The sequence below is a fragment of the Stegodyphus dumicola genome, chromosome 11, assembly GCF_044657685.1.
Source record: "Stegodyphus dumicola isolate Sdum_Otavi_A_Nest chromosome 11, ASM4465768v1".
NCBI classification, from domain to species: Eukaryota; Metazoa; Arthropoda; class Arachnida; order Araneae; family Eresidae; genus Stegodyphus; species Stegodyphus dumicola.
The window spans coordinates 22,146,071-22,159,994 of record NC_140778.1 but is presented as its reverse complement, the minus strand read 5'-3'; the positions used below and the strand labels follow the sequence as shown (position 1 = coordinate 22,159,994).

The following is a 13,924-nucleotide window of genomic DNA, read 5'->3' as shown; positions in this document are numbered from 1 at the left end:
GGCTCATGTATCCCGGAGAAAGACTAAAATTTATAACCGTTTATAACCTAGGAGTCCGTCATGTACCGCCCCATCCTGGTATGAGACGTACCACAAACCACACCAAAAAATATGTCACAGGTGCCTATCAAACAGATGTACCCGAAACAATAGTTGTGAAGACACAAACAGATCCACCTGAAACAATGGTTGTAGAGACACAAACGGACCCCATTGTTCTGGCTTTGAATTTCTATGGGTAAGTGCACTTCTGGAATGGAAAATGGAAAAATTTGATCCTCCTCCAAATTTTTTCAGGAACTTCAACTATTAGCCTCTTTCTTACACCTTCTTCTTAAGAGGGAGGGTGGAGAAAGAGAGGTCTGAGGAGGCAAAAGAAATGGGTCTGGAAGGAAACGGGTGCATTGGGAAAAAGATTATCTTTTTCCAAATGGACTCTTTTCCTTCCAGACCCATTTTTTGGTCACTTCTTCAAACCAATCTTGGAGAGTGATATGAGAAATATTTTTTGCACAAAACCCGTTAAATTCTAAGTTCCCTTTTATCATCTATTCTGAATTTTGAATCACTTCTTCAAGCCAATCATGGGGAGTAATATAAGAAATATTTTTTGTGCAAAACCCGTTAAATTCTAAGTTCCCTTTTATCATCTATTTTGAAACTAGATCGTTTAAAAAAATTATTTTAAGAGCTGTGAAGCCAATCTTGGAAAGTGATATGAGAAATATTTTAAATTTAACTCTTTTACATCTATACAGGATCTTTTTATTTTATAAATTACATCTTGAATAGAGTCATAATAATATTTTGAGTTCAACCCTCCCTTTTCTATGTATACAACTAAACCTATGAATGAATAATGAAATGTGAAAATTTTATTTAGATAATTTGATTATTGAGAAACTTGTAACCTGTCACCAACTGTAAAAAATTTGTCAGAGCTGAGAGAGAATCTATAGTCTTTCATTTTGCACTATAATTTGATGTCTACACTTTTTTGATTTTGGAATGGAAATCTATTTTTAGAAACCCAAGGTCAAAAATGTGTCGACATCAAATTATAAAGAAAAAAGGGAATGGTTTTTTTTTTTTTTTTTTTTTTTTTTTTAAATAACATTATTGTTCAAATTTTCTGAGCTAACAGAGATTGCTTGTAGCAATGTTTTGATCCAATGTATAGGCAGACTCGTTTTTTCTCCTTTCACAAATATTGCCCCTGCTAGGGCTGTTTGGTTCTACATTTACTCAGGAGTTTAGTCCTGCCATGGAGGATATCTGTAATAGAAAATCGATAATTTTACCCTTCAGGTTCGAGAATATACCCGTGACAAACTTCATTAATGAAAGATATTTATGGTTTAAAGCTTTGGACATTTCAAACTGCCTCAAAAGACTATTTATGAGTAACAGAGGAGAATCAGTCTTAAGCGAATTTATCTCAAATGAAACGTTTCCATTCAGAGATACAGGAAATACCCCTGAACCCATCTTGTACCAAACGAGGATATTAAGAAATACCAGGTTCCGGATGTATCCAAAACTGAAGAGCCTCCTAGAGAAGTTGGGCCAAGACGCAATTTTGTTCTCAAACTGGCTAAACGACGTGTTAAACAGACCGCTTCAAATACTGCCTACCTATATGAACAAATAAACGTTCCTTGAATAGTATTATATGTGTATTTAGTTTTTTCCCGAAATATATCATTATGAGATCAAAACATAGATGTAAGCAATCTCTTTCAGCTCTGACCATCCTAAGGAACAAAATAAGTCAATTCTCATCTCCTTCCTAATTTATTTGGAGGTCTACTACGTCCCCAAAATGGTGAAAACGCAAAAAGGATTCCTATTCTCCTGTGGATTGGTGAAAGGGTAAAAAATGTTCTCCTCATTTCCCTATTCAGAATTCTGGAGAGTTTGATAAGGAGATCAAAAAATGGGTCTTGGAAGGAAATGAGTGCATTTTCTTATCAAAAAGAATGCATTCTACTTCCTTCCAAGACCCATTTTTGGGGGGTTCCTTTCTCACCCAACCTTGGAATTAAGAAATATTTGTCAGTATCTTATCTCTTTAAATAAATGAATGTATTTTGTAAAGGTTTTGGCATGAAAAGCAAGAGACCCAATGGTAGTTATCTTGGGAAAAAATGAATCCCAGAGACGAATCGAGATAATCTCGGTTGGGTAAGGAGGTTCCCTTTAGAAGAGTAGAAAAGAAAGCTTTTTTGAGGGAAAATATCTGAACGGTAAACAAGTAAACAAAATGGTAAACAATGTAAACAAAATGGTCAACAATGTAAACAAAATGGTCAACAATGTAAAAAATGGTAAAGTAAAAAATAGGCTGGAGAAAATTTTCTCAGGTTAAAAAAAAATCTCTTCCTTTTTCCCATTATAATTTGATGTCTAAACTTTTTACTTACTTTGGAATGGAAATCTATTTTTAGAAACCCAACGTCAAAAAGTGTAGACATCAAATTAATATGCAGAAAGGAAGGAGTTTTTTTTTTGAGTGAGCTTAGCTTAAAGTAATGACATTTGCAAAGAAAAAAAAATTAATGTATGGTATACAAATTATCGCTTTATAAAGGATCTTTTATTGGTATTCAGTCTGCTCAACTTATTGTTATGAATTCCTTCATTGTTCTTAACATAGAAGGTTTTGATTTGGTCCAACATAATGATGAAAATTACCATGATATGTTAGGAGTGTATATAATTAAGGAACTCGCATATATCTCGAGTGATAATGCCAGAGGAGTTGTTTACATTAAATCGCCAAAAGCATGGAGTGATTTAACACCTTCCATGAGACGATTTGTTTCTAACTACCTCCACCTAGCCGATTCTACACACGGATTTTCGTGGAATGAGGGCCATCTTCCTTACAAAGCGTTACAATCCTTTCTCGTTTCTTTAACGGCAGATTATAGTAAAATTTATTGTCCAGAATTTTGGAAAGATAATCTTTTACAAAAAATAATTGACCGGGATGTTGAGAATACATTATCATTAATGTCCATTAATGTATGTCAGAGTAATTTAGCTTCAGATTCATATTCTTGCCTGAAACATTTAGGATTGAACAATTATTGTGCTTTACAAGATGCCGTCGTCTATTTTCGTTATCTTAAGGAATATCTATTGGACCGGCCTAATCAACTAAATGATCAACAATTAGGAGTAAAACAATGGATTAATGACATGAGATTACAATAAGAATTCTTTTATTTCCTCTCAGCACTTTGGAAAAAAAAATAAAAGAATTTAATTAATAAAAAAAGAAGGGAATATTATTATACTCTCCTCTAATTTTCTGTTGTCACGGTGCCAATATTTTTTTAAAATTTTTAGGCTCAGAAATTTTTCCTCAACATGAAAATTTCTTTTCAACTTTTCCGATTCCCCCCCCCTAAAAAAATAAAACAATACAACATGTTTAATTGTTAAACGGTCAAGTTTAAGCCATTTTTCTTCCTGTTTGATAAGTAACTTTTTAACACAGGAAATGGGAGAAGGAGCATGAAAACAGGAAACTAAAATACAGTTCGATTTCTGAGAAAGAGCTTCAAAACAGGAAATTGGAAATACATTAAGTTTCCTGAGAAGGAGTTTCAAAACAGGAAATTGGAAATACGGTATAAAACGGGAGGATAGAAAGCGTTACGAGTCATTGCCTGCTGAGCTTCTTTGACTAGCTACGTATTGAAAGCCATTATGGACAAGTTATGCGATGTGTTTCCTTCCAAATGTATCGAGTCCGTTGACGAGTTTAAACGACTGTCCAGCTTTAATGATGAATATTTTAAAGATCACTGCTGAGCATTTATACCTCATATACCCATGGATAAGAGAAAATTGCACTACAAACAAATTGATACCACTCAATTAATTTTGCAAAATATTGAACGGACTATGCTCGATTCAAGCTCGTGAGTGTGATCCTTATAAATGGAACAAAATTGATCAGAAACTTCGTCTACCTGTGAAATCCTCGAGTGCAGAAAAGAAATATACGGACACCAGGAAAAGCTTCAGCTGGAACAATATGTTTCTAACCAAAAGTTACTTTACGTTTGGACATAGAAGAACGGAAAAGGGAGAAGTACATATTTATCAAACAACTGCAGCACCTATGGTATATTATGAACTTTGCCCTTCTCCCAACAATTCCTCTATGTTAGAGAGAATGTTTAGACCTGTAGACGAACTTAAATTTAAAAGGTACATTTTTTCAACCGAATAGGCTGTACCTTATCCCATCAGATAGGGCATATACAATTTTGCCTACGCAGAAAACATTGTTCGCGGTGGACAGGTGTGCTGCTGCTTTAGCAGTACAGATAAAAAAGAAGCTGAACATAAAATTCAAAAACCCGCGCAGTTAAACGAAATTTGAACTCTCAAAGGATCAGCCTATCGACCCCTATGAGAAACCACCTGCGACTCCCCATTTAGACGAAGTGGCAAAGTGGACGTCAACCTCGATCCCCAAAAAGAGGAAGAGTGAAAAAGCGGAATCAAAAGCGAAAATTGCAAAGTTGTTTGATAAAGCAGAATCCGAATTCTATCAGTATTTATCAGATGAAGAAACGGGGAGCAATAAGAGGGCGGAAGAAGGAGAAAAGATGGCAGAAGAAAAAGTATTTAAACAGCCACTTCCACCCCCTCCTGCTGTTGTCAAGAAACCAACTTGTACTGAAGCATCTTCAACTACTATTTTGCTACCGGAAAATTTCATAGCACCCATGAACGGTACCATAATACTTAATCTAGAGGAACAAACATGGGAAAAAGATACCACGTCTAATTATACGGACTCTGAAATTCCCCAAACAGAACTTTTGTGTTTAGAAAAAAACCAAAACCAAGATACCTCATTGCAAGTAGAGGTAAGTGTTAATCCTACCACGAGTTTTAGTAATATTCAGCTTGAAAACATTACACCAAGTGACTGTGCATTAGTTTCAACCGAAACGACTAATGACTGGGACTTTTTTGTGAGTGCTCTAAATGATTATAATAATACAGACGTTGAATCGTACAACTACTCATCACCACAACTAGTACAGACTGTTGTACAAGAATCGTCTTTTCAGCATACTTTATGTTTTAAACAAACCCAATGTACCTCATTACAAGCAGGGGTAAGCGACAATTCCACAACAAGTTATAATGACGTTCAGTCTCAAACTGTTACATCGGGGGACTCTGCATTAATTACAATGAAACCTGTGGAAGATTGGAACTTTTTGACGGGTTCTCTAAGCGATTATAATATGGACGTTAAATCGTACAACTCGTCATCTCAATTAGAGCAGACCGTTGTACAAGGAGCTTCTTTTTCGCAACCTTCATTAATTACAGAAACCCAGGAGGCCTTATTACATGGAGAGGTAAACGACAATCCTACAACAAGTAATGTTCAAACAATTTCATTGTCTGATGACTGGGACTTTTTGATGATGGACATTAATTCCTATAAGTCGTCATCACAATTATCACAGACCGTTGTACAAGTATCTTCTTTTACGGAAACAAAAACTGAAGAAGAAAAAATGTGGGAAGAATTTATGTCATTTTCCTCATCTTTAGTTTAGAATTGTGCATATATTTAATATAATTCATTGATTTTAGACTTTCGTCATTGAGAATCATATTAATTGAAAAAAAATGTATGTATATCTTCCCATTTATTGGAACTCAATAAAACTTTTTTTTTTTTACGAAAATTTTGTGTTGTTATTTTGTCTTTTTGTTTAACTTTTAAAAAGTTTTTAAATATTGAAACATTAACGAATAAGAAACAAAGTACACTCACTTGGTATTTACCAATAAATTATTATTTGTAGTAACTTAAAATAACTGATATATACATACATAAAATATTTAGAAAAAATAATTTAACACTAATGGAACTGGCCAACTTTAATCTAATTTCTCTTGTAATCTGCGTGGGGGGGAGAAAAAATTAAGCAATTCCCTCACTTTACTTTTTTAAATTTGCCACAAGTGTGTTATCTAGTTACAGCATTCTTAAGTTAGGGATGTGAAAACAAAACAGATATTACATTAACTTTTGTTTTATACAGTTAGGGCTTTAAAAAAAAGTTAAACAGCTTTTAGTGATTTTTGCGTTTTCAAGATGGGTACCGGTGTTCAAATACTTTTTTGACAGACTGTACGTTGTTTTTGCAGCCTGCTTTTAGCATAACCAAACTATCAATATTTATCTAAGTTGGCAAAACGTTATAACATATCAAAGGAAAAAAACATTTAACAAATTTTAAAATACTAATTTGAATTATTAAATAAAAATTATATGATAGTTTAAAAAAAATACATTTTCCACAAATTTTTTGTCTAATTTTTTAGCACTGTTCTTCACTGCTTGTGCCAAGTGATCAGTTTTCACTAAAAAAAAAAAATCAGAGAATTACATAAACTTGATACTGCATGCCTTGTCTATGTACCAAATTCATCTCATAGTTGTTTCCATTAGAAATTTTTGTACTAAAATATTCTATTCCTGCAGAACTTTTAACACAGCTTCTTCTTTTGATGGTAAGCAGTATTTTAAATCTGAAATTAATCTAAAACAACTATTCGTATCTAAAAACCATTGGAACTTGAAATACAACATAAGGAACACATATGAAAATGGTGACATTGCTTGAATGAAAAATTGTCATGAGCATGTTACCTGAAACATTTTAATGCATAATCATTGCCAGAGATTGGCACATTTTTGAAAATTTGGTAACTTTTATTAAGGTGGTTTCAATAATATGCAAATATCTTTTATTCTTATGATTGCTTCATTGTATACTTTTTCCCTTTCCCTAGAGTGTAGTACAATACCACAAGTTTTCCAGCCAAATGCAATATGCATTTCAAGTTTCTATACATTTATATAAATTTTAAGAGAGTAAAATATTGACAAAAACTGCATTAAGTTTTCAACTCTTGTTTTGTTTTTCATTAAAAATTTGCTACGATTATGTATAATTCATTTTTTTAATGTAAATGTTTTTAAGTATTTGTAGGATAAAGGCAAATTACACTTATTCATTCTTTCTTTAATATAATACATGTAGCTCTTTACCTGAAATCAATGTTTGTCAAATTATTGTGCATAAATTAGAAGTATGCACGTTTCTCTTAAGTTAGTTATGTTTCAGGAACTATCTTTAATGAATTGTATAGAAAATTGTGGACGAGGTGTTAGGTGTACATGGTATATTATAAACATGTATAGTATCTCGTAGTATATAAACTTATACCTTTGATTATGCAGTATGCTTTGTATATTATTTCTGAAAGCATGTATATTTCAACCAAGATTGTTGAGGTTAATTGTGCTTCTTTTATGCTATCTCTGAAAGCATGCATATTTCAATCAAGATTGTTGAGTAAACTTTTTCTGACTTTATGCTATCTCTGAAAGCATGTATATTTCAATCAAGATTGTTGAGTAAACTTTTCTTACTTTATGCTATCTCTGAAAGCATGTATATTTCAGTCAAGATTGTTGAGTAAATTGTGCTTATTTTATGCTTTTTTCTTTTTTACATTAGAAAATTCCACACCTTTTATCACGAGGATGACGTTTAGGAATGATAAGTTTGTATCTATTACATAAAATCTAATGTTTTCTGGATTCTTCTTTTCTTTTTCCTCCCAACAGAAAAACTTTAATGGTATAAATCAGCGGTTTTCAACCTTTTGACTTATAGTGTAGCATCTAAGCAAAAACTGAACATTAATACCACCACTAATTTTACAATGATTATTTTTCAATTCCTCAATAGAAATATTAAAAACATATATATATATATATATATATATTGCCATTTGCACACTCTTTGTATTAAATATGTACACATAAAAAACTATTAGATTAAAAACTGATGATTACTTAATTATCAAAATTAAATTAATTATTCACTTGATTATCAAAATTTCAGTTATAATACTTTAATATTTAATTTCTTTATGTCTGCTCTTATTTCATTTAATGGTAAATTAGGATCCACTTTTTATTTTGGTGAGTATTTATATTTCAAATTTAACATGGAAAAAATCATTTTTCACACAAACAGGTTGTGCGAAAAGACAATACAAATTTGATAGCTTTATTTAAAATGCCTTTGAATTCGTTTTTTCGGTTCAGCCAAAAGTTAACAAGTGTGTCATTTTCCAAATTTTCGAGTCAATTTTGATCAAAGGAAATTTCTATGAACTATTCTTTTCTTTATGAGATTTTTGAATTAATAGTTAAAAATACTTTGTTTCTTTGCGTACCACCGGCTGAGAACCGATGGTATAAATTAATTATAACAGATGTAAATTAATATTTCTCATACAAAAGAGTTATTTCAATTCTTTATTGTGAACACTATATACAGAGTATGTCTATTATTAAGAACAAGATTTTAAGAATTTAAAATAATAATCATTAAATCCTCTTGATCTATAAACAGTCTTAAAAATTATAAAGGGAAAAAAATTGAAAGTTAAAGAAATCACTATTATGAATTGTTTCTTTTTAGAGAAGTTTCATTGTTTAATTAATTATAAAAAGTGTTTTACATTATGAAATATAAAAATTAAGAATATTTGAATTTGAATGAATATTTTAAAATTTTCCCTCAGATAGAAGCTCAACTATTCGAAGCAGGAGACCGAAGAGAAAAAAGGAAGAGAGATGATATTACAGCTGCAGAAAAGGAAATAATTGAAATGTAGAAGAATATATTAATGTACTGTGTGAAATATGTGACTTGTATAAGCAATCAGTTGCAAATCAGACTGCTGTCATAGAAAATCAAAATATAATTATTAATTTATTAAAAAAATAAATCATGCATTTCAAATATTACAGTGTCTTCATTCTTGTATATACTTCTGCAGTGTGGGATTCATATTTTAATTGTAAAATTTATTACTTTCTTAATTTTATTAAATTTTGTGATTATGAAAATTATTTAAAAGAAATTCACAGATCCATTATATGACATAAACATTATAATAATTTTAATACCACTATTATAAGTCTCGTGAAAATATTTATGCATTTTACACAGCAATTATCTTTTTCCTGGAGGAAATGGGAATAAGACCTGTAAGAATCTAGTCAATGTATTACAAATTTTAATTTTCAGATATAACATGAAATGAATTAAATTGTTTTTCAATTATGTTAATAAGTTATATGAATGAGATGTGGTATTAAAAATTTCATTTCTTTTTATCATTGAAGAAATAACATTCGATATCCTACAGCTCCATAACAATGGCAGATAAAATTGGCATTCTAATTTCGAAGTTCCAAAAATACAGAGTAACTTAAAGATGACAACTATTAAAGTATGGCTAATGTCTAGTTTACAATAACAATGTTGAGTCGCCTACTACAAAATTAAGTGAATCAGACTGTATTTATTTTCCCCTTCTCTTTTTTTGGCTGAAAAACAATTTATTATACACTCGTGATCTTACTTACATGTGTTTCTTTTAATGGCAAACCCACTGAGGTAAGTATGCAGTAAGTTATTATAGTGAATGCATAATTATGATATAAATCTAAATTGAGCAAACAATCTTTCCCTTACTTTAATGTTTTAAAATCTAGAATTAAAGGAAAAATGTATGTTCTTTAAATAATACAAGAGGATATGGAGGCATAAATCATAGGCTGTTTATTCTTTACATATTATGCTAATCAGGAATTGCAGCAAAACCCTGCTTAATCGAAGAATACGCTCACAGGAATGGTGGAGGAAAATTGAACTGTCCAATATTTGTTTTGCCCACCACCAAGAAGCCTGGGTATACATAAACAGTATAGAGTGGAAGAATTGTTTTTAGGAAATACATTTAAATATCTTTGACAGAATATGTCAGTTTTAATTTGTACTATAATAAATAAGCATGAAGTTCTTATGCTATTAAATGTGTATTGTCACATGGAAATTTTCTATCTTGTCTCACGGAAGGGAAACATTTGACTTTTTGGAAGAAACTGAGTTTCGGTGCAGTAAATCTTATTGCTAAGTTTGAGATAAATTAAGTGCAATGCTAATTTATAGTGACTTACTATTGTAAATCATGACTGTCATACCAACACTGAAATATATATATATCGAGCCTATTAAGTTATTTCTGGTAGTCAAGAGTTTTTAAACATAAATGGTGGAAACAAGGAATTCAGAGGGGCATTTGAAACCAGGACAAATAAAATTATTTAGGATTATTATTATCAATTAAAATCATTTAGAGTTGTGAATTTAGTTACAGGTTTAAATATAAACCATGGCTTGTAGGTCCCCAAGAATATATTATGAAAGTAATTTTTTCATAATATATTCTTTATTATCCATGAAGAGCGTTTCACCTTTGCCAGAGGTTCATTGCTGCCCACTTTGGGTTTTTATTATCAAGTTTCAAAATTTAAAATTAATTCATTGTGCAATGCAATTTCAACATGCACTGACTGAAAACTTTCTGAAGGTACCAACTCATCATCTTCAAACACATCAATCTCAGGATTTTCAACACAATACCGTAAGCATATACAGTCAAAAGTCGTTAATTTGGACACCCATAATCCGGAATGATCTATAATCCGGACCTCAAAGCTAAAAACTTTCTGCGCATGCGCCGCGTTGACACATGCGCAATAGGCGTTTACGCGTGCGCGTACGACCTTTTACTTAAGCGCAGAATACGTTTTCGCGTGCGCGTTTTATGTATAATGGACGGTATAAGCTAAAATTATCTAATTATCTATTTCAGTTAATGTTCATGATTGCGTTGTTCCTTAATCTTCGAATTGGATCCGACTAATTATTTTTTGCAGACTGTAAGAGCAATATTATAAAAGTAAACTTGAACTTTCGATTATGTCAAATAGAATTTCCGATTCTGGAGCTTCCAAAGGATCGTACAAAATGAAAGTATGTTTCGATGTCCATCAAACAAAAAGTGAAATTGCTGCAAAATAGATAAAGACATGAAGAATGTGACAGAGAGGTTAGTGAAAACGAAAAAATTTCGATTGACAAGTTAGTCGGTATTCTCGGCACAGCAATTAACGGGACTTGAACAGCGGAACTTTGTAACTGAACAAGAAATTATGTCTGTTTATAGAATTAAAGAGAAAGTATTATCACATAAAACGAAGCAACTTAAAAAACTTACAGTGAAAGAAATGTTTAATAAAGTAAACAAATAAATATTAAGCTTTATTTTTTTTGTAAATTTTAATACCCTTTAGATCATAACTGTTCCTTATTTCATAAATTACGGTTTCATATTTTTAATTTTAGAATTTCCGCATGCCATCTTACGAGATTTAAACTGATGATCTATAATCCAGAAAATCGATAATCCGGAATCGCCGAAGTCCCGACGAGTCCGGATTAACGACTTTTGACTGTATTATGTAAAATGGCCACCAGATATGACCATTTTACGTATTTTGCTTTGTGAATACAATAGTGTTCCACCAGTAACGTACAGTACCCTAAATCTTGATTTGATCTCTATAGCTGCAGGAACTTTTCTGTGCTTCTCGTTATAGAGATATTCCCGTGATAAAATGGGATTATAATCCACTATCTCCGAAAGATATGCACGATGCGACAAAATACTATCTAGATTTTGTTCAAGTTCACTAAACTCCATATAAATGCACCATGAGTATTGCCTGGCCATTGTCCTACAGCATAGAGAAACCTCAGACCAGCATCCCATACCTAGAAAAACATAAATTCTAAGTCAAAAGAAAGTTTCATCTGAAATTTTAATACATAAATTTATAAAAAAATTTATGTATTAAAATTAAATTTATGTATTAAAATTAATCAGTCTCCTTAAAAAGACTGATTAATATATCAACTATATTCAATGTTAAAATAGATTTTTAACATTGAATATAGTTGATATATTAATCAGTCTTTTTAAGGAGTTTACTTTCCGTTTTTAACAAAAATATGTCACTGTTTTTTCATTATTAAAAATATGCAATAAAACGTTAAAACAAACAAAAAAACATTATAGCAATCCTTTTTTCATTAAATTGTAGTAAATAGGTGATTCTAAAAGCTTTTGTATTATTTAATATCAGTACTTCACTATAATCTGAATTGGCACAACTTTCATGGTTGATGGTATAATATGGAGGTACCAAAAATTAGTATTATCACAGTAACTGCAAGATGGCTTATATTTCTAAAACTCAGTTAACACAGTTCATGCAGAAAGAAAATATTATCCAGTTTCATACTTAAATCAAGGTCACTGAAATGTGGTAAAAGCAATCTGCTTAAGAAAACAGATGCCTCTGTAGAGGACTTTCTATGGAAAACTGGCTTTCATTCCCATTATACATGGGTAAAACCAATGTCGTGTAATATAATAATCTATTAGTACAGTAAATACATTTAATTTCTTTGCATTTATTTATGTCATGCTGCTTTTCGTGTAATTTAGTATGATAACCTTATAAATTTATTGAATTCTGCTCATGGTCTACGGAAGTAAGGTAAGTCACCTGTTGCAAGAATATCAAGTTATTAATATTTATGTGAAAGTCTGCAATAACTTTTCATATCATAAGAGATTTATGAATGTGTATATAACTTACATGTGTAGTTATTATGCAAGATCTATAGAAAGTATCCAAAATTACCATGACGTTAATCACACTGTACGAACAGGCAAGACATTATACATTGGGAGAAAATTAACTAATATTTTGGGGGATGAAATACTATTTTACACATGGGAACTGTTTAAACAGCTGAGAAAAACTCATGCTTTTTCCCCTACAGTTACAGAATATATATATATATATATATATATATATATATATATATATATTGTTTCATAAGAATAAAAAGTAAAGTTAAATTTAAATAATTCTCATGCGCCATTGCTGCAAAGAATTAAATTTGAATTTAACAAATATTCTCTCTTCATATAAAGTTAATTTAAATTATGAAATTTTAATTGCATACATATCAAAGATTAATTATTGCTGCGAATTAATTTACTATATCATTGAAATTCTGAGAGCATATGTAAATTAAATGCACGTATCTAAAACCATGAAAAAATATATAATATTCCAAAAAACTAATCCCTGATATATACATATATCTCAAAGACAGGCATATGCATAATTTCTGTTAGAGAAACAGTTTCTCCGAGATTACGTTTTAGATAAATTAAAACGATAAATTAATGGTAATATTATTACTGCATTCCAAAATCGGCAGTAATTAACGATTTCGATCATTACTACGAAAAAAAACGGGATGAAAAAGAAAGAATCCTGATACAATAACATTAAAAATTTGTGTGTTTACGTATAAAAATATATAATATTCTCAAATAGGTCATTTAAGCATAGTCTTTGATTCGGAAACATTTCCAGAAGTATTTCAGTTTTCATAATCTAAAGTAAAAACAAACCTGCTTTTGCAGAGAATATCCATTGGCAGTTGCCTTCAGAATAGGTTTCAATTCATTGAAGCAAACCCATTTAATCTGAATCAACTGATGAATTCACGCTCTGACATTTCAAAAGCATTACGACTGTCGGTGCTACTTTGGTAGACGGTTGCACGGATTTTGGCGATTTGTTGGCGATTTTTCTTTTGGCGAGTAATACAACTTATGGTAAACCCATTGATGGATAAGTTATTTATGGTAACCGATACTTTGTTGTCATTTTATTTAAAAAATAATGTGTTTTATTGTGCATAAATTCCGTGTTTTAAATATTATTTATGGCTTCTAAATATTAAAAATCAATTTAATTTTGCATTTTTATTTGAAATAAAAATTTTATTCTTTATCATATTTTATGAAATTTTATATTGTGGATGATGTAACCAATGACGTCACCTTACTTTAA

At 30.8% G+C, this 13,924-nt stretch overlaps 1 long non-coding RNA gene across 1 annotated transcript; it reads right to left on the bottom strand.

Moving 5' to 3' along the window:
* Window positions 1–9,009: 9,009 nt before the first annotated feature.
* Window positions 9,010–13,612, bottom strand: LOC118200821 (uncharacterized). The gene is made up of 2 exons (XR_015043913.1): window positions 13,480–13,612; window positions 9,010–11,759 (listed from the first exon to the last, which is right to left on the bottom strand). It is a non-coding gene; the product is annotated as an uncharacterized LOC118200821 (long non-coding RNA).
* Between the last annotated feature and the right edge of the window lie 312 nt (window positions 13,613–13,924).